The sequence below is a fragment of the Loxodonta africana genome, chromosome 5 (genome assembly GCF_030014295.1).
Source record: "Loxodonta africana isolate mLoxAfr1 chromosome 5, mLoxAfr1.hap2, whole genome shotgun sequence".
Classification (NCBI taxonomy): domain Eukaryota; kingdom Metazoa; phylum Chordata; class Mammalia; order Proboscidea; family Elephantidae; genus Loxodonta; species Loxodonta africana.
Genome location: NC_087346.1, coordinates 66,574,601 through 66,595,710, shown reverse-complemented (window position 1 = coordinate 66,595,710; position 21,110 = coordinate 66,574,601). Strand labels below are relative to the sequence as shown.

Here is a 21,110-nt window from a genome sequence, read left to right as displayed (position 1 = left end):
TACATTTTCACTCTCATTCTCTCACAAGTGTACAGTACTGTCTCTCAGAGGTCACATGATGTATGACATAACAACAAATCAAAGGCACAAGTAGATAAGAAAATTCAACTGGCTTATATTAAACTAGACATTAAACAAATTTGCAAAATGCAAAATGATGACATTTTTGTCACTAAATTTTTCTTGTTTCATAAAAGGTAGTTATTTTTCATAAAAATATGTCAACATGTAATAGGTTTACTACTGTTAATTTTTTTTTATGGTTGTAAAAATATAGATAACACGACATTTCCAGTTCAACATTTTTCATGTATACAATTCAGTGAGATGAATTACATCAATCATGGTATGCAACCATCACCAAAGTCCTTTGCCAAGTTTTCCGTCCCCGTAAACAAAAACTCAATGCTTCCTACACAATAGTTCCCCCCACTGTCCCCTCCTGCCTCTGATCTCTATCTATCCACCTATTCTAGGTACTTCTTACTAGTGAGGTCATACAATATTTGTCCTTTTGTGATTGACTAATTTTACTCAGCATAATCTTTTCAAGGTTCATTCATGTCATGGCACGTATCGGGACTTCATTTCTCTTTATGGTAGAGTAATACTCCATTGTATGTCTATACCACATTTTGTTTACCCATTCATTTGTTGATGGGTATTTGAGTTTCTTATACCTTTTGGCTATTGTAAATAGTGCTGCAATGAACACTGGCATATATGTGTTGGTTTGCATCGCTGCTTTCAAGTCTTTTGAGTATGTACCTGAGAGTGGAATTACTGGGTCATATAATAGGTCTATGCTTAACTTTCTGAGGAACCACCAAATGGTTTTCCACAGTAGCTGTACCATTTTTGCATTCCCACCAGCAATGGGAAAGGGTTCTGATTTCTCCACATCCATGCCAGCATTTGTTATTATTTGTTTTTTCAATCTTATCCATCCCATTGGACGTGAAATAGTATCTCATTTTGTCAAATGACTTTATCAACAAAGTGAAGAGACAACCTACAGACTGGGAAAAAATTTGGGGAACCATACAAAGGGTTTAATATCAAACCAGAATATGTAAAGAATTCAGACAACTTAACAAGATAAATAATGCTATCAAAAAATGGACAAAGAAACTGAATAGACATTTCAGCAAATGAAGTACATAAATATTTTTAAATTTATATTTTTACTTATAATTTGTTATATATCAATGGATATAACCCACATAAGCAATAGCTTGTTGGTTTACTCACTAATTTTCAAGAATAAAGGGACCCTGAGACCAAAAAGTTTGAGAATTGCTCATGTCTCTCTGTGGAGCTTCATTTGAGAAGGGCTGAATAGTAGTTGAGTAGTTTGTAATTGCACTGTCCCCTGAACACAACCACTCTTAGGAAACTATTCTATGTATGAGATGCATTTATCTATAAGTTCTCCCCATCCTTGCCCATCCTCAAAGTGCTAATTAGGTAGTGAACTCTTTAAGGGAAGAGATCAAGTCTAATTTAGCTCTGCTTTTGCAACAACTAGCATGACACCTACCATAGAGTATCATCCAGTAAATATTTTAGAAGGACAGTATTGCACCTTATTCATTCTTCAATGTTTCTGCCACAGTAATCTGGTCATAGAAACAGCATGACGAATGTCCGTTGAATTTCACATAAATGCATTGTACCGGTGTCATATCCAAAGTGACCAAAATGCCAATAGTCTCACCTGGTATGTTGGTAATTCACAGTACAGCTTAGAAACCATGATTTTTAAAGTCATACAAGCTTCATCGACACATCTAAACTCCCTGAGGGATGGAACTACTGGGCTGAGAGCTGGGGATCTAACTCAATTGGCATAACACAGTTTATAAAGAAAATGTTCTATATCCTACTTTGGTGAGTAGCATCTGGGGTCTTAAAAGCTTGTGAACAGCCATCTAAGATACTCCACTGGTCTCACCCTGTTGGGAGCAAGGGAGATGAAGAAAACCAAAGATACAAGGGGAAGATTATTCCAAAGGACTAATGGACACAACTACCACAGCCGCACCAGACTGAGTCCAGCACAACTAGATGGTGCCCAGGTACCACCACTGACTGCTGTAACAGGGATCACAATAGAGGGTCCTGGACAGGGCAGGAGAAAAATGTAGAACAAAAGTTTAACTCACAAAAAAAGACCAGACTTACTGGGCTGACAGAGACTGGAGAAACCCGGAGAGTATGGTCCCTGGACACCCTTTTAACTCAATACTGAAGTCAGTCCTGAAGTTCACCTTACAGCCAAAGATTAGATAGACCTATAAAACAAACAATAATACACATAGCTCAACTATGTATACAAGACTAAATGGGTACACTAGCCTGGGCACAAGGACAAGAAGGCTAAAGGGGACAGGAAAGCTGGACAAATGGAAATGGGGACCCCAAGGTCCAGAAGGGGAGAGTGTTGACAAGTAGCAGCGTTGGCAACCAATGTCACAAAACAACATGTGTATGAATTATTTATGAGAAACTAATTCGCTCTGTAAACCTTCATCTAAAGCACAATTAAAAGAAAAAGAAACCATGATTTTTAAATTCAAATGTAAAGATTCCTCTCATAATTAAATTAATGAACTAATATTTATTCACATTAGTCCTTCAACAGCAGAGGATAATTTGAAGTTGAAGATATAAATTTGAGAAATTGATGCAGTAGGTTTGATTGGCTGTGCATAGACTATCTTCCTTATGGATAATAAATTATCAATAATTGGAAATGACTTCCTATAACTAAAATATTTTCTCTTGATTTAGACTAAGTGAGAATGGGAGGAATTAAGCTAAAGACAACTAGAAGAAAGAGAATTAAATTAAAATGGTGCATTGGCAAGTCTGTCTTCAAGACCTTTCTCAACCACCACTGGGCCTATCTTCCCTTTCAGATGCTCATTAAATTGCTTTTTATCTTCGTGAAGTCCTTCATTATCCAAGGCCACCTTCACCAAGCTACCCCACTTGGGCCTGACCTCTTAGGTATCATCTCATGCTTTAATTCAATCTGTGCAGTTTAATTCACATAATTTTCACAGTTAAAAAGAAATTCAGACATCATCTATTACAACTCACTCATATAAAGATGAAACTCACCCAGGTTAAGACTTGCCCAAGGGAATATTAACCCATTACAGAACTGGGATGAGAAGGTCTATTCCTTTTCCAGAGATAACACAATTAAAACTTCAAAAATAATTTGTTAAATTCCTACAAAGCACTCTGTTTCAGACCAGTCTTTATTCCCTCGTCATATAAAAAGCTTCCCTATAAATGTCATTGCTTCATTGTTCTGTTATTTCAATGCTTCACAGACATTTATCAAAGTGTGGATATTATTTGTGATTCAAAAACCATTATCATCAATTCACACCTAAACTCAGGTTAGTTTATCAGGTTAGCAAGCCAATCGATTTGCCTCATATATTTCTATTTTAATAGGAACAGTCATAATTTTCAACCAGAGGAGTAAGTGGGAATTTCACACATTATATCAGGTTCAGGAACACATAAAGTTCAAAAGCAGAGGGTGTATTGGCTCCTTAAATTATAACACAGAGTCAGACATCTATACATAGACCAAGACTAGAAAAGAAGTTCACTGGATGAGATTCGTTTGCCTGTGACTCTCCACATTGTTACCTGAACCCCACTTGGCAACAGGATAGTAAACAAACACGTGGCATTATGTATTTGGCCAAAATGCACAAAGGATTAGAAGAATAGCTTAGATTAATTATTTCCTACACACTGTTTCACACAGTTTTTCCTTAGTATATTTTACTCAGTCTTTTTTTAGGGGATGATGCCATGGATTGAATTATGTTCACCCAAAAATGTGTGTAGCAACTTGGTTAGGCCATGACTCCCAGTATTGTGTGGTTATCCTCCATTTTGTGATTGTAATTTTATATTGAGAGGATTAGGGTGGGACTGTAACACCACCCTTACTCAGATCACCTCCCTGAGCCAATGTAAAGGGAGTTTCCCTGGGGTGTGGCTTGCACCACCTTTTACCTCTCAAGAGATAAAATGAAAGGGAAGCAGGCAGAGAGTTGGGGACCTCATACCACCAAGTAAGCAGCACCAGGAGCAGAGCGCATCCTTTGGACCCAGGGTCCCTGCGCCTGAGAAGCTCCTCAACCAGGGGAAGATTGAGGACAAGGACCTTCCTCTAGGGCCGACAGAGAGAGAAAGCATTCCCCTGAAGCTGATGCCCTGAATTTGGACTTTTACCTTACTTTACTGTGAGGAAATAAACTTCTCTTTGTTAAAGCTATCCACTTGTGGTATTTCTGTTATAGCAGCACTAGATGACTAAGAGAGATGGGGAAGTAGGAGTGAAGAGAGCAGTACTGTTAAAACTTAGGAAACTAAGTTCCAAAGTAGAATTATGTTGACCCTTAAGACTCATAAATTATTTTCTAAAGGCAATACTGTCAAAATTGTCCACTATCAAATTTGAAGAAGCTTGAGAGTTGTTCTTAAGGATTTAAAGTACCTACAAACAACCTTGCCTCTCCAAAAGTAAAAATAGAAAAAAAACTTTGAAATATTTGGTGTGGGTGGTACAAACAGTTAACAGAAAAATGGGAGGTGGTTCAAAAGAAAGGCCTGGCAATCTACTTTCAAAAAATCAGCCACTGAAAAACCTCTGGAGTATAGTTCTACTCTGACACACATGGGGTTGTCATGAGTTGGAATTGACTAGATGGCAACTGGTTTCTAGTTCATATTATAAATCAGAGTTCCTGGGTGCTGCTAAAGAGCTAATGCTGCTAAATGAAATATTGTAGGTTTGAGTCCACTCAGAGGTACCTCAGAAGAAAGGCTTGGTGATCTACTGAAAAATCAGCCATTTAAACACATGTGGGGTTGCCATGAGTTGGAGTTGACTCGACAGCAACAATTATACCATAAATAGGAAATTATTACTTGTAATGAACACTGTTAAACTGTAGACTAAATTTTCCAACAAACCCTAATCTGAAAAGGCTTCTTACGTTAACCAAGTTGTCATTAAGGTTTCTTACTTTGGTTTTATTAGTAGTTCCTCTGATACTGGTTAACAGAGTACATAGAATTCTTTATCAAGAAACTTAAGAGATGCTAAAATTTATGTTAACTCACTCTTCAAATAAGATCTAGGAGAACCCTACTTCTGAAAGAAAATATTAAATATATTTTCCTGATCTGCCATTCAATTACTTGGGAACACTCAAACAGCCAGAGCCTTAAATCCATCTTCCTAGGATATACAGCCTGAGGTTCCACTAATTAATGAAGAAAAAAGTATTTAAAGTCTTAAACAACGTTAGGACTGCTTATCTTGGACTTACTGGAGTTAGACAGTCTTAAGTACTTAATTTCTCATCTTGCTAACTGTTGTAGCCATTGAGAAGCAAGACAGAACAGCACCCTGTGATAACAAATTTTTGAGTATTCTCTTATTCATCTCATTTGTAAGGTATTTGGTTCCACAAATTCATTATGCTTATTTTGATCTCTTTTTGCTTTGATTTCATTACCTTTCGTTGGAAACCCTATTCTTACCCTTGCCTGGGATTCAAACTAAATCGGTGTTTTAAGACTCCATTCAAGCCCAACTCTTACCTTTAAACCTGAGAAAGATACAATATGGTGAAACAAAAAGCATGTGCTCTAGAGTTGGGCTCCCTTGGTTCAAACCCCAGCTCTACCACCACTAGCTGCATGACCTTGAGTACACTGCTAAGCACTGTGTGCCCCAGTTTCATCATTTGTAAAATAGAAATGCCCAGTAGGATTGCTGTGAGGATTAAATGAATTAGTATGTGCAGGGCACTTTGAACAGTGGCTGGGACAAACTAGTCACTCAATAAATGTTACCTTATTGTTGTAATTCTTTTTTTATAATCCTCTTTCTTTCTACACTTCTTTGAACAACTATAGACTCATAAGTCATAAGGACTTCAGGCCTTACAGGTTTACTTAGTTCCATCCCCCACAAAAACTGGTATCATTTCTAAAAAATTCTTAATATTTGGTCAACCATCCTCTTCCTGAAGCCCTGGTGGCACAGTAGTTAAGAGCTTGGCTGCTAAACAAAATGTTGGCAGTTTGCAGTTCAAATCTACCAGCTGCTCCTTAGAAACCCTATGAGATAGTTCTGCTGTATCCTATAGGGTCAATATAGGGTCACTATAAGTCAGAATCGACTCAATGGCAATGAGTTTTTTTTGTTGTTGTTGTTGTTTTTTGGTTTGGTTTATCCTTTTCCTAAATAATTATAGTAATGGAAAGTTTACTACAGTTCAGAAAGCACAGAAATACAGGCAATTCTAACAATTAGAAAGTTCTTCTATGTATGGTACTTAACTCTCTGCTCGTTGATCTCTTACTTCCGTCCCCTGCACAACTTCAAAATAAACCTACACCCTCTTTCAAATGAAACCCCTTAAAATATTTTCAAGGAACTGTCTCCTTTTGCCTTCATTTTTCTTCCCATTTCTCCAGTCAAAACACTATAATTTCTCTTGATTGTCCATCACAAGATATGTTTTCTATATCTCCACCATCCTGTGGACCACCAGCAAATCCACTTCATTTTGTGAATGTCCCTCCAAATACAGGGCACAAAAAATGACACACAATATTCCAAACAGACTAGTAAAGAGGACAGTAGGACACTTGGCTAAGGAAAATTTTTAAGAACAGGCAAAAAATTACTAAATAAGAAAAAACTATAGCATTATATGAGAAATTAAGGTGATCTTTGATTCTGAGAGATTTGGCAAACAATAATCACCTTTATCATCCAATATATTTGGATAAGATTATAGAATCTCAGCCAGGCTGCTTCTCAGTTTGTACCCAGAAATACAATTTTTGGTGCCTTTTGATAGTCTGCTTATTTCTCATGCAAGTCCCTTTGGCTATGTTTTTTCTTCTTCAAGTCTTTCTTTCTCCAATCTTCTTTGCTTTCTCTCTGTATATCTGTCTTCTTCTTTCTTTCATCAGACAATAATTTAACACACACTCAGTGCCTACCAAGTGTCAGGCTCTGCTCTAGGCATGAGAAATTCAAAGGTAAATAGATCTGGCTCAATTTACAGGTTAAGGTAGGGAGGTAGACATATAAACAGATAACACATTGTGGAGATGCAGTGAGGTAGATACACACAGGTAAATGTGAGAGGACCAAGAATGAATACCTAACCGAAGGGGTCAGGAAACTATTCGAGGAGGAGGTAACACCTGATGAGGTCTCAAGTGAGTCTAAATAGTATTTCTCACACTATAACATGCATAAAAATCACTGGGAAATCTTGTTAAAAAGATTCTTATTCGGTAGATTGGAGTGAGATAGATGCATTTCTATCAAGCTCCCAGATGATGCACATGCGTTGAATTCCCCAGACCTTTGTATGAGTAGCAAAAGACTTAAGGAATAACTGAGAAGTAAGTAAAGGATTATTCTTGTTGTTAGGTGATGTCAAATTAATTTCAACTCATAACAACCTCATGTGACAGAACAGAACGCCTCTATAGGGTTTCCTAGGCTGAAATCTTTAACGGAGCATACCTCCAGGTCTTTCTCCCACAGCGCAGCTGGGTGGGTTCAAACAGCCAACCTTTAGGTTAGCAGCAGAGTGCTTAACTATTGCGCCACCAGTGCTCCTTAAGTAAAGGATGGGTGGATTGAATTACAAGTAGACTAGACAATATAAAGTAAATATAAATACAAACGTAAGAATCTCCTGAGTGTGTGTGAAAAAACTGAAGCAATTCAAGAGGTCATCAGTGTCTAAATTTGGGGCAAATGGGCAGATGGCATAATTTAAGGAGAAGGAAATTTATTGTATAGGTGATGGAGCATATCAAAGAACCTTTAACACAGCAGTAATGTAATAACAACTGCAAATCAGATAAAAATATTTGGTGGTTTCATTGGTAGAACCACGAGTGTCTTAGGCAACGTTCTCTAGAGGAGCAACACTAGTGAAGCATATACATATATATATATACACGTACATATATATATATACATGTATATGCTGAGGATTTTTTTTTTCCCCTCTAGGAAATGGCTCATGCAGTTGTGGAAGCTGGCAAGTCCCAAATCCATGGGTCAGGGATCGGGCTGGAGGCTTCTCTTTACTGAAGTGGTTGCAGGGGCTGACAAACCCAAAATCAGCAGGTCAGGTGGCAGGCTGCTGGCTCACATCCCAAGAACCAGAGTTCAGAAGATAACAAGTCAGATGCAGGACTGAGAGGGTGAGGTTTGTCAGAACCTCCACATATATTGGATGCAGGCCACACTCCCCAGGAAATCCCCCTTTGAACTGATTGGCTGCTCACAGCAGATCACTTCGTGGATGGTGATTACATCATATCTGCCAAACCACTGAGAATCATGGCCTAGCCAAGTTGACACATAAACTTAACCTTCACAAGGGGCAAGAAGATAACACGTGAGGCTACTTTAAATAAGCCTGCTAAAGATAATGACGAGAGTCTAAATCACGATAGTGACAACATTTTAGATCAAAGGGGGCTGATCTGAGAAATGTTTACGAAATAAAAAATTTTTATTCTATTTTCACTTAATAATTTAAAAATTAGGGAAGTTGTTTATTTCTTTACTTTTTTTGTAGGCGTGGTATCTATTCTTAATCTGGCACTTAGTAACACGTATTTTAACACCAGTTTCCACATTTTAAAACAGTGAAGAGTTGATCCAAATGAACTCTTTAAAACCTAAAATGTATAATTCTATAAACTAAATTAATCTCTTATTTAATCATTGAATCATAATATTTATTCTTAGCACTCATCACAATATCTGGAATATAAATACCATTATTTTTACACAAATAACACACAACTTCTGCATTTGTTTGCCAACCTCTCCCTCCCCTGTAAGGTATTTCTGTAAGCACACTATGCTAATTTTTTTTACAGCAATATGAAAAAAAATTTAGCATAGTGGCGCTGGTGAAAATACCTGACAAGGGGAGGGGGCGGTTGTTCAACAGACATAGAAGGCATGTGCTATTTGCATAAAAATATGGTATATACATTGTATGTCTAATTTTGAATCTACCTAGTCTACAGGTATTAAAACTTGAGACTTTCCAAATTCTCCCTCTTCATCACCCACCACATTCATTGCCAAGTCCAGTTGCTTGTACATATGCCCTAGTGGCAATTCCTTGGTTTATGCACTTATTATTTCTTAACTGCATTTCTGCAATAGCATTTTAGTTTTCTCTCTGGCTGCAATCTAATCCTCTTCCAAACACTATTTAAGAAACAGAAGAACTTGGGAGTCAGAAAGACCTGGGCTTGAATACCAAGTCCACTGCTTCTTGTCTATGTGATTGTCAGCAAGTTATTTAACCTCTCCAAACCTCAGTTTCCTTATCAGTAAATCATAGGGATGATATGAGGATTAAATGCGTATAAAGCACGTAGCACAGTGCCTATTACATAGTAAGAACTCAACTGTTGTTGTTAGTTGCCTTCTAGTCAATTCCGACTCATGGCTAGTCCATACGTGCAGAGTAGAGCTGCTCCATAGGGTTTTCAAGGCTATGACCTTTCAGAAGCAGATCTCCAGGCCCGTCTTCCGAGGTGTCTCTGGGTAGGTTCAAACCACCAACCTTTTGGCTAGTAATCATGCACTTAACTGTTCACACCAGTTATGTTCTCCAAGAATTCAATAAATGCTACTTATTATTTTGAAAACCAAATTTCGTAAAGACTTGAGCAGACACTTTCCAAAAGAGGAAAATCAAATGACTAGTAAAAAGAAAAAATTTTCTTCTTCATTAGCAAACAGAAAAATGCAAATTAACACTTCTATGAGTACCTGATTGGTAAAATTTAAGAACTTGTAAAGCAAGTGTTGTTGGAGACGTGGAGCTTCTCGTATGCTGCTGGTGGAACTATAAACTGATGAAACCAATTAGGAAAATATTTTGACATTATTTAGTAAAACTGGAGGTAAACCAAAACCAAAACCAAACTCGCTGCCATCTGACTCATAGTGACCTGATAGGACAGAGCAGAACTACCCCACAGGGTTTCCAAGGAGCGCCTGGAGGATTCAAACTGCCAACTTTTTGGTTAGCAGCCAATCTCTTAAACATTGCGCCACATACATAAAACCTCAGCAATTCCTTTCCTCAATATTTATCCTAGAAAAGCTCCTGCACATGTGCACTAGAATCTATGAGCAATAATGTTTATATTAACATATAAAGTAACATAGAAACAATCCACACGTTCATCAACAGTGGACTGGATAAGTAAATGTTGGTATATTCATAGAGTTTTATACAACCACTGTAATGAATAAACTACATGTATTACTCATGCATCAACATGGAAAAACCTCACACATAATTTTCATCTAAATAATGAGGTTATTAAGAATATATATTATTCAAAAGGGAGAAAATGCAGAAAAGAATTTCAAACTCTCATGGACTCCAGACTTCCTGGAGCCACGGAAGCTGGATGAACCCCTGAAACTACTGCCATGAAGTAATCTTTATGCCTTAAACCAAAAATATCCCCCGAAGTCTTCTTAAAACCAAAGAATAGTTTAGTTTAACTAGTAAAGAATGTCTGCCTTGAGCATTGTTCTCTTTCAAGATTTATTTAGATGAGATCAAACTGACAACAGCAACTAGAAAGATTAGATAGGAACCTTAGGAAACAGTAAGTTTATGTTAATGGGGGAGGAACAACTCAGAAAAGGAGGGTGAGAATGGTTGTACAACTCGAATAATGTAATCAATGTCACTGAATTGTACATGTAGAAAATGTTGAATTGGTGTATGTTTGCTATGTATATTCTCAACAACAACAACAAAATAAGTAAAATGAAATTTAAAAAATATGCATTGTTTTTGTTAGTTACCAATGAGTCGATTCTGGCTCATGGCAAGCTCATGTGTGTCAGAGAAGAATTGTGGTCCACGGGGTTTGCAAGGCGGTGACCTTTCAGAAGTAGATTGTCAGGCCTGTCTTCAGAGTTGCCTCTGGGTAGATCCAAACCACCAAACTTTTGGCTAGTAATTGTTTGTGCCACCCAGGGACTCCAAGAATATATAGATAGATAGATTATAAGTACATGGAGTTCAAGCATAAGCACAACTGAGCTTTACTGTTTAGAGATGCACACATACATGGAAAACCTATGAAGAAAAGCAAGGGGATGAGTGTAACAAAAAGCAGGATAGTGGTTAGCGGTTACTTCTAATGGGAAAGGAAAAGGATCGGATCTGAAAAGGACACACGAGGGCTTCCTGGGAGTATACTCCCTGATGTGGGTGGTGGTGGTAGGAGTTTTACTTTATAATTATTCTTTAAATTCTACATGTGTATGTATATCTTCTAGGTGTATGACATATTTCATAATTTGAAGTAAACCTGATCATGTCATTCTATTTAAAATCTTTCAATAGCTCTCCACTGTGGAATAAAATCCAAACACATTAGCTTTGTCTAAAATGCCCTTATGATATGTCTTCTGTTCAGTTTCTTCTCTGCCACTCGCATTTATGCTCCATTCATAGTATCTGTTGCCCCCAAACAATCATGCTTTCTGAAGTAGACAAATGTTTTTACTCTGCACTGATTCCTCCTTTCTTCTAGCTAACTTCTCACTGTCCTTAACATTCAGCTAAAATACTACTTCATTTAGGAAGCCTTCCTTAATAAATACCCATCTCCACCGGTGTTAAATTCTCCCCTGCTGTGCTTCCTTTAGTCTACACAGTTCCTAGCACTTTATAGATACCATACCTCTTTAGAATATATCTACTCCTTTAATTACACATTTTATTGTAAGTACTGCACTCTTTAGACTGAAAGCTCCTTTAAGGCAGGGACTGTGTCATCTACCCCACAAGCTTCGCATGATAACTACATCACAGATTCTCAATAAATATTTACTTAATGGATAAATATTTATGTTAGGGTCAAGGTATTGTATTTTTTTTCTACATCACATAATGTGACACGTAACTCAAAGTATTAAGTTCAACCATATAAAACTGACCTTATTTTAGGTCAAAAGGGCTGGTTATTGGCAATTACATATGATTTACCCTTCATAATAAACACTCATTGAATACATTTTAATTAAGCACAGCATAGTGGTGATTGATATCTGCTTTCTCAATGTAATTGTAGGCAGACTGTAATAACCATGATACGAAATAACCGTAGAATTAATTTCAGTAGTCTTCAGCAATTAAAGGCTAGGCACTAATTCACAGGCAGGGCTTCGAACCAGTTCATTTCAGTTTGAACCGCTGCTGAGAATTTGCATTTCCACCCCATGGAGACTGAATCAGAATCTACAGTTTAACAAGATCCCCAGGTGATTCTCACGTCTAATAAATTTTGAGAACCACCCCTCTCCTAGCAGCTCTCAGAACTGGTCCCTAACCAGCAGCTTCAGTATCACCTGGGAACTTGTTAGAAATGCAGGTTCTCACCAGGGGTTCTGACTGGACCTAACAATTCGATGCCCTGCTCACAGGGCAACCCACCTACGCAGAGTTATATAAACCACTATATGAAATGAAATGAAATGAAATGAGAGATATATTGATCACCAGTTCAAAACAGCTTCATTTGGAGTCTTACAAGCACTCCTGTCATACCTTATTTCTCAAAGATGTTATTTAACAGATTATAACACATTCGTCTCTGCTGGAGTCTATTGATTATTGACTTCGATCTCTATGAAGCATCAAGAATTTGATTAAAAAAGATATTTTGTCTGTGTGTACTGATGTTTTCATAAAATAATAAGACGTTTTCAAAATTTTCCCAACAAAGGAAAGCAACTGGATCTATTTTTAATATTGTTTTGATTAAGCAAAAGAATTGGTAGACTAAAATGTCTATAAGTTGACCTTTATAAAACTGTGATGTGATTTCTTTTCCCTTATTTCTGAAGATTTAACTGTTAACTAATACACATAACACACGTACACTATTCTGAAAGGAATTAAGCATCATAATTTTACCCTGAGCCGATTTTCCTACTAGAGGACTAAATCAATAGAACACAGAATTATGTTACACATAATAAAAGCCACTTAAAAATACTGTTACTTAGTCACATGAAATTATTACTTAGTCATCTTACGTCTTACACAGGCTGGGATCACCTATGGCATCATACAACCCATCTGCGCATCTCAAGACCCCACAGTGCACCATCAATTAAACATCCTGTCCTACTGATTTTCACGTTCTTAGCTGACTTTTTTGAAATACTATTTCTTCAGGTCCATACCCTAAACCCAATGCAATATTAAAATCAGATACATAGATCATATATTTCTCACTAAGGAACATTTTTAAATTTGCAACTCACCACTGCTTGTATGGTTTTTCATCTACAGGAAATGGTTCTAATTCAACAGTTTCTTGCATGAGTTGCCATAACGAAGACTGGAGATGGTCCTGCTGTTGATGTTTCTCACACTAGCCTAAAACCAAAGTCAAAAGACAAGTGAGTTTGGTTTTAAGTTTTAAATGAGATTTTCACCAGCATTTAGAAAACAAAAAGACATAAATCAAAGAAAACTGATGACAAAGGAGGGACGGGGTAAAACATCCTCAAAGTAGTTAATTCTGCTCGAAATTCATCACATGCACAAGAACTTTCCTGCTAACGCCAAAGCAGCTATTTTAAAATCTGAGCATAAACCCATTAGTAATTGTTATTTTGCTTGATATATTTGGTTTTATGATATAAAGCACCCCACCCTACTTCAACCGGGGCAGCACCACTATCACATATGTTTATGTACATATGTTTACATATTTTCCTTTTCATATAAAATTTCATTAGAACAATGGGTTACATAGCTACCGATAAAAGGAAGAACAGAAGTTTGAAAACCTCTGAAGTCTGTGAAATAAAGTAAAACAATACTGAAGTTGAACTGAAGCTAGAAAGGGACCTGTATTTATTGTCTTCCTTAGTAGAACCTAGTTCCAAACCTGCTTTTCAACCTTTATCACCTGTTACTTCCCCGCATCACATTGGCCTGATTCTCCGGGGCTATGCCAGTTTCCAACGTTCCAGTTCTATTGTAAAACCATAAATTCTAATTTCTGGCTTGGAAAGTACAGTCACCATACCCATGTTAAACCTCCAGTCTACTGCAAATATGAGTCTAGTTCCCGGGCAGGTACTTAAAACTGCTGCTAGGCATACCTCCGCCACCACCCTCCAGCCCCAGTCATCCCAATGTCGCCTCTATCATTTCCATGGAGGTGAATTTTCTTCTCTGACTTTCTATTGCACTTACTGCCAAACCACTAATATGATTCCTTAATCATATGCCATCTTTATTGTTATTTCAGTTTTTGTGTTATATCTTATCTCTCCAAATGACTGTAAGTTCCCCATTGTAGCACCTTTGGGTTACACTTTCCCAACCGCTTTCCCGCAGCACTTAACAAAGAACAATGTACAGAGGAGACATTCATTCAACTAATACTTACTGTGTCCCTAATATGTGACGGATGGAGTCCCTGGTAGTGCAAATGGGTACCAGCTTCTAACAGAAAGATTGGCGGTTTGAACCCACCACAGAAGAAAAACTAGAAGATCTGCTTCTAAAAAGTCATAGCCACAAAAACCCTACGGAAGGTAGTTCTACTCTGAAACACATGGGGTCACCATGAGTCACAACCGACTCCGTGGCAACTGGTTTGGTTTTGGTTCACTGTGCGCCAGACAGACACAGTCAGTCCCCAACAGAGATTCCAGCTTAGTGGAGGATACTAGTCCAGTTGCCATCCAGTTAAGTCTGAGACCCATGTGTCAGAGCAGGACTGTGCTTCACAGGGTTTTCAATGGCTGAATTTTCAGAAGTAGAATGCCAGGCCTTTCTTTTGAGGCATCTCTGGGTGGGCTCGAACCCCATTAACTATTTGTATCACCAAGTGACTCCAGCAAAAGACAGATAACTGAATAGGCAATTACTGTGATGTGTGCTAAGTGCTGTGGTGGAGAAAGTACAGACACTGATTAAACATTACCACATAAACAGACGTAAGAGCCTGACCTCACTATCAATACTTTGATATCCTATTTTCAATGTAAAAGAAGGGGGCTATTACTTTAAAAAAAAAAAAAAAAACCCATTGCCATCAAGTGGATTCCGACTCATAGGGACCCTATAGGACAGAGTAGAACTGCCCCATAGGGTTTCCAAGGAGCAGTTGGTTGATTTGAACTGCTGACCTTTTGGTTAGCAGCCATAGCTCTGATCCACTATGCTACCAAGGCTCCCATTTTCAGGAGGTACAGAGAACACCCAGGCAGGTTAACATCTACAAACCAGGAAGCAGTTTTACTTCTATAAAGACAAGTCACTAAGATGACCTTCTAATACTTTTAAGACATTGCTGTTGTTTTCTGCTTCTCGCCACAAAAATGTGGCAAAAATATCGTTTATTACGAAGTAGCCCACTCTGCAAATGCCTAAGTGCTCCGTAGAGGAATTCTGTCTTAATCGGACACAGCACACCGGGCTTTAGAGCAGCTGTGGTTAGAGATGCTTCCGAGAAGCCGGAAGTCACTCTTTTTCCATTCAAACCTTTAATTCCCATTCCCAGGAACACTATCTCTATAATCGCATGATTTTTACATCTCACAGTCACCAGGGATAAGAACAGGGAGAAGTATCGTAGTGACTTGTTACGAATCCAAAACATCAATTAAACTACAAAATTCTTTACCAAAAATAAGTATAATTTTCAAGCCTACTTTTCAAACCTAAAATGCTTCTATTTAGGGATCGTTAATATCACCTGGGGTTTCCACTTAGCAGAGTCCCTACCAATATTCACAATAAGAACGGAAGCTTCCCACCACTAAATACAGAAAAAAAAAAGTACCCCAAACATACAGATTTTTCATTTTCCCCTTCTTTGCCTTGATTTGTTTGAAAGATTAAATTTACTTGAACTGAAAAATCTGAGTCCAAAACCTTACAACTTTGCTATGAAAATATGTACAGATAGGTGAATTTCTGAAAACATGGGCTCCAATTCTAAATTGCATTTTCTCTATCAAACAAGCAATATGCAGCATGATCTTTTATCTGAATCAGCACTATAGTGTCTCATCTCAGACTTATGTAATACAATAAATACATCTAATATGCTAAAGGAACAAAAAGGATTATGTTCTCCTTTACAAATAACACTTTCTCTCCCAATCGTCTACAGGCTCAACTTTTTCCACGAGTCCTTGGTACCAGGTGTAATAGATGCATGTGTGGTGGAAAGAGAGGGGAGGCCTTCAGTAAGCCTGCAGCAAGCACAGCATCTTACTCCATTCCTGTCATTGCTGGACACTTTTGTGCCTGTCTTTTGCCAAGGGCTGCAACGTCCAACCAAAAGCTTAAAAGAGAAGACAAAAGAAAATAGTAGGGGAAACTGAGGGAGAATTTTAAATGTCAATTTGTTTACTTCTTCTTCTAATTGAAGGAAGTATCTCTTGGTTTGAGTCCATTATTCCGATAAGCACCCAAGCAATCATTCGATTTGAATACACCAATTCTGCTAAAAGTCCTTTAGATACAAACAGAACCTAAAGCCAGGACTAAAGCAGGAAGGGAAGCATCTGCAAGCACGTTTAAACAACAAACAAAAAACCTATTTGTCTTTATCTTTTATCATCAGTAGAAAAAGGCTTTGTAACTAAGCTTAATATTCAAAGAAACATTCATTTACATGAAGCCAAAGTAAAACTTAAAAAAAAGAAATATATATATATATGCCTTTAAACATGGTAGTCTTTTTCAATTTATTTAGGTTAAGCAGATTGCTTTTGCTTATAATGTTCTTATAGGATATACTGACAAGGGAAATTCTATGAATTTTTCTGTCAATATAAAACATATATACATATTATAGTATCCTTGATCAACTCTCAGTTCATTCTAACCTTGAAAAACATCGGCCATGTACTACGAAATCATTAAACACTAATAGCTACAGACGTACCAGACAATGACAGCGAAAACACACTCGGTCCCTCTGGGATCTATTCATAAACATCCCTTTCCAGCATGGCAAACACACTCCTCCCAACAGCAGATGCCGTTGTGGGGCGAGCAAGCAGGAAGCTGGAGGCAGCTGATTTTTCCACTCTACATGTAATTTCTTACTGCCTCATCACCAGGAATCTTTTTACAGAAACTGCGGAGATTTTTGTAAGCTCAGGAGCCCGTCACATTAAAGGTACTTTGCTACAACAGAAGGGAGTGATATGCAAATGAGGAAGCATACAGATTCTTTAATATCTAAGGTGATACTACCTTTGTCAACTGATTTTCTAGCCCTATGGTAGGGAAAAGAAAAACCAGCTTGCTCCATGTGATACAATAAACTAATCCCATACTTGATGTCAATTTTAGGAGTAAGATCAAGGTAGAGAGGGGAATACATAACAGAAGCAGCAAAGCTGCTATAGCCCTGAACTGTACAGCCCCTAAAATCCAATGGTTCCAAAGTGAATTGGAAGCTTGTGAGCTCCTTTGTGAGCATCACGATATTGACATATAAGCTCACCCACCTAAGGCAGAAAATTTGCAGAAGCTTCTCTCAGAAGAATAGTCATTCCTGCAACCATTTTAAATGTGTTATCAGCATTCTAGGAGACTTTCCTGGATCCAGCAACCAGCAGATTAGGGATGGAGGCAGAAATTGGACCTTGAACTAGCAATGTCTGATACATTTATACCCATTTTCCTTCTATCTGTATTTACACTCATTTTCCTGCCCCATATGACTTAGCCTGCCTCTTCCCAGTGCGTTCATGAAAGTTACAGTCAGCACGCAGATGCGGGCAGGTCTGCTGTAAGACACTGCGAGGCTCTGCAGCAAAGACGGTCCATGTAAACAACCTTGTGACTGCTTCAGAGAAGATTGCGTGGGATAAGCCATTCTTTCCTGTGGCTAAATTTCAGTGCCCTGGGAAGTTTTTTCCTTTAAGGGGGTGAAAGCAGTGACTGACCCTTGATTTAACTGTAGGAATGAAAAGAAAGAAAGAAAGAAATATATATGTACATACATGTTTTAAATATCTGATTTACTTGAAGATTCCCCAGTTAAGTCACACTTATTTTGCTGTGTGCACAGATTCTGATATATTGCCCTGCTCATTTTTAACAGTATATCTTTTTTTTTTTTTTTTTTACTTTGCAAAAGGAGCTCTGACATTTCTAAGGGACACAGTATCCCGGCATAGAATACCTGGGAACCTTGCCATTAAATTAAAAAAAAAAAAAAATGGTGCCTGCTGTGACTAGCGGATCACTTTCTTAAAGGGACCCTTTACCTATGTGACTGCGGTGACAATTTTTCTTCTTAACTCTAATCTGATCCCTCTTCTGTGTTCTCTCCCCAGCCCAAATTTAGCCTAGAGTCTCTTTGCAAGAGTAATGCCGTTAGTTTTGCAGCTAAAAATATATAAATATCATTCCCTACTAAAATGTGTAAATATGTCCCATAATTTTTTTTATTTAAGTTTATTTATTTAAGTTACACATCTCAGGAAATAAAATAAATGCATACTTAAGGGCATTAATTTTAATTTCCTATGGAACCCATATCATTTCTCAGAAACGGGACTGAGGTCAGCACTTCTAACAAGCACAGATGCATTCGCTCTCTCTCTGTCTCTCCTTCTGTAGCTCTGCATTGGTCTAAAACCGCTGGTCACAATAAGAATGCTCCCTCCCACCCTCTGCCACCCCTCACTCCAAACAGAGAGGTTGCAACACGCCCAAGCCTGGAGAAAGATGCTCCGCACTGTGGCAAAGGCTGGTGGCTTCTTGCCTCGGCGGTAGTTCACTTCATTAACCTGCTTTCCACCCCATCTCCCCCCTCCCACCACTCGCTCTCCTGCTCCACCAGGAGCCATCAATAGCCATCACCCCACCCTCCAGAAACAGTTTAGAACCCGGAATGAGCAAAGAGCCACCTACCATTCCGTGCCTGAGAACTACGATCCTGATCCGGCAGTGTTTGCCCCCAAAATCCTCCCTACTTGACTTTCATTAACCACATTCCAAACTGCAATTAGGAAGAGAGTCTTTGGAGGTGGGGAGATTGCTTAAAATTAATGATGGATAGGTAATTTACAAGAAAATTCAATCTTAAAGTCACTCAAAGCCCCTAGAAATTGAGGGGTGAGGAAGAAAAAGGAAAACTGTAAAAACGTAAAAAGAAAAGAAAAAGGTAAGCATATAACAAGCACCATCCACCCCCATAAAAACAAAAAGAGAAAGGGAGGCTTTAAAGAAGAAGAGTGCCTTGCTGAATCACCCTCTTTCACTGCCTGGAAACCATTGTGCAGCGTGATGCTGCCTGTACCATTGTGAAACCTACCAGAGGAGACCGACAGAGGGCTTGGGGAATGGGGTTGCTATGGCAACTAAAAGGAGCACACATGACGTCAAAGCCCAGCGAGGTCTAGGGAGGGGAAGAAGGGGAAAATGGAAAGAGGAAAAAGTCTCCGTGTGGCTACAGATACTGTGTTTTCTGGTGAAACGAGGAGCAGGCAAAATGTGAAGGAATAGAGCTCGTGGGCAGCCAATGTCCGCAAGGCAACTACGATATCAAGGATCCAGTTTGCACAACCCGGGAAAATAATCCCCTCTGTGTCGTTCTGGCCGTTCGCACAGCGGTACTGAGGAATAAATACAGGCAAACCAAAACACCCCTGGAAATGCGTTCAACCTGTTTTTCAACTATCTCAGCTATTTACAAACCGCACGGAGAGACATAGGCTATGTCTAAATGTCAAGACAAGCAAAAGACTGTAATAACCTCAAAGGAGAAGTGAGCGTTTGAGTCCTTCCTGCACCCCGGAGGTCATTTGCACAGCTCTATTCCTCTTCTCTGTTTCCTTGTTTTACATAAAATTCCTGAATACCCGCTAAATCAAAGCTCCACAAACTAATTCTCAGATTGCAATTTGGACGTAAAAAGAAAATATTGATAATTTTAGTTAACAAATTGGGGTTCTTTTTAATTTTTTAATTGCGGATAATTCTCTGGAAAACTGATGCAAGTTCCATTATTACTATTTGAGGGTAATATCTCAATTTTATTTAATGAATTTGCCCTGTTTTTTGGTTGTTAGAGGATTTCTTTAAAGTACCCATGCAGTTTTAATATCCACAAATAATAGCTTCTTGGAATAAAAGCGGTGACTACTTTCCCTATTTAAACAAAAAATGAGTTTATCAAATTTTTCTGACTTTTTTAAAAATATTTTTTACACAATGAAAATTTTCAATGCATATTTTTGTCACTATATTCTGTTGTCCTTAATGATTGTGAATTATCAAAATTACACATTTTTTGAAAGTGAATTAAAAGTATCAAATAATTTTAATTTTTCTATTGAGTCATTTGGCAAAAAATATTTATAAAACCAAGTCCACCCTGACTATAACTCTTAGAAGAGTTAAAACCATGAAATGGATAATGTAATGTCCCAAAGGTTGCATTTACAAAGGAAAGGAAAGCTTCTTGCTTGGAGAACAAGAAATATTCCTGAACAACTTCAGAGCTGGGAACAGAGTACACGCATCTCATTAAATCTATAAACCAGTGCAAAAAAAAAAAAAACGGTGCAAGGGGATACTAAATACAGCCCCATACTTTTGAAAGTAAGAAGTTACTTTTATTTATTCATTTAAAACTCTTCTTTCAAAGACTTATCATTGATAATATTCATAGAACTCTGGCCAGGCTTCTAGACTAAATAAGTTTTATTGGAAAACACTTCGAAAAAAGTTTGAGGCAGTTAAGGTGTTTTACACCCCAACACAAAGTTCAGGTATGTAATATCATAAGAGAAGTTACCTGCTTTAATATTGGCTATCTCAAAGTTTAACATGTCATAATATTTCAGAAATTAAAAAGCTTTGTTGATAGCTAGTAAAAAAGAGTTGTATAACCTCAGTAATTACAATTAACCATAAATATTTACTGGTCACCTACCAACTATAAGGAGCCCTGGTAGCACAGTGATT

At 37.9% G+C, this 21,110-nt stretch overlaps 1 long non-coding RNA gene across 1 annotated transcript; it reads right to left on the bottom strand.

Annotated features, from left to right (window-relative positions):
* Positions 1-1,907: 1,907 nt before the first annotated feature.
* On the bottom strand, positions 1,908-20,054 carry LOC135231480 (uncharacterized). Its single transcript, XR_010322189.1, has 3 exons — positions 19,053-20,054; positions 13,415-13,529; positions 1,908-2,294 (listed from the first exon to the last, which is right to left on the bottom strand). It is a non-coding gene; the product is annotated as an uncharacterized LOC135231480 (long non-coding RNA).
* Positions 20,055-21,110: the final 1,056 nt, after the last annotated feature.